Source organism: Aplysia californica, unplaced genomic scaffold, assembly GCF_000002075.1.
Source record: "Aplysia californica isolate F4 #8 unplaced genomic scaffold, AplCal3.0 scaffold00761, whole genome shotgun sequence".
In the NCBI taxonomy this organism is placed as follows: Eukaryota; Metazoa; Mollusca; class Gastropoda; order Aplysiida; family Aplysiidae; genus Aplysia; species Aplysia californica.
In genome coordinates this window covers 135,421-136,978 of record NW_004798031.1, presented here as the reverse complement: position 1 = coordinate 136,978, position 1,558 = coordinate 135,421, and positions in this window count along the sequence as shown.

Genomic DNA, 1,558 nt, shown 5'->3' with positions numbered 1-1,558 from the left:
ACACACACATACACAAATTTGCGTATTTCGTTTTCTGCATGTTTGAGCCTCAGGCCCGACATTGTGTCCTTGGGAAAGACACTTTACACTAATTTTCTTCACCAAAGTGGGAATGAGTAGGCTACCGCGGTTAAAAGAAGATAAAAAATGAAATCGCTCTGTTTAATCTTCTCAGATCTTTGCATGCGGGTCTAAAAGTTGGATGATCAAAACAATCTAAAAGCCTATTCATATATTCACTGCAAAGAGGTTCCGACACGTTTTATTTGATGATAGCCTAAAGCGGATTTTTTTTTTGGTAATGAATGTGAGTTTATAGTATGCACCTACAACTTTTGGAAGTTGACATTAGTGTATATCCCTCAACACTACACTTAAAGTACGCTAAAGAAACTCGAATCAAGAGACGGGGTGAGTAATGAGTAATTTTCGAGACTCACAAGGAGCACGTCCTGGCAGCCCGGGGATGAAATCAAAAAGCTTAAAGTACTTAATGATAATGTGGGGGGGCAGGGTGGTCTGGCTGTCTCAGAATGAGCTATTGTCATTTATTTTATTGATCCTGTGCGTGCATTCAAAGAGAGAGTTTTAATATAGGGCCCAAAGCGAAAAAAACATTATAAGCGGATCAAAATTTTTTTTTTTTATCTTTATGTTTGGTCGCTGGCCTACAGAAGTGCCATATAAAGTTTTGTTGGCAGAGGTAAATTAATAAATGAGCTGGTATTTTTTTAACGCGGTCAGACAAAAGTGAACAAGCTAAATATAGATTGTAAAGCGCATTGAATTTGTTGTTGAGCATGAGTTAACGATATACAATAAATGCTAACTATTAACTTCATTATTATTTTAGGCCTAACTATTACCTTCAAACAGTTATAATGATGTGTCTTTACTGTAAAGTTCGAGCAATTCAGCGCACCTGTTATATAACTTATTGTCGCACTCACTTTTTTTTTTCTTTTAAGTGAACTTTTTTTTCTCAAATAAGCCGGGGGCTCTCGTGGCCTTGGGGTTAAGGTGTTCGCCTCTCATTCAAAGGTCCCGGGTTCGAATCCGGGTAGTGACCGAAAAATGTTCTTCTCTAACATTTTCTCCGTTCACCTCCTTTCCTGCTCTCTTGCAATGTTCTGTCGTCTGCTTTCGTCTCCACTTTCTGCCCCCACCCCTCACCTTTGCCCCCTCCTCTGGTTCCTGGCTCTTTCTCACAGCAGCCTTTCTACTGCTACTCCTTGGCTCCTTCTTACTGCAGTCTTTCAGCCACAACCCCTGATCTTCTTGTAAGAAAGATCTACATCTAGCCTTCTTGGACAAGGGCGAAAAATCTCGGAGGTCCTGTGTGTAAGTTGCGCACGTTAAAGATCCCTTGGTGGTCCAAAATCGATAAGAATAGGCCTCGGCTGCCACCCGGACAAAATTCAAAATTTCCTACCAACTGTAATTAATGTTTGGTGAGTTCCGTTCGCTCACATGACCTTTTGCAGTTGCGAGCGCCGTAAAACACTTACTAAAAAAAACCTAAAAAAAAAAAAAGCCGCTCTGGTTAATAAACCACAGC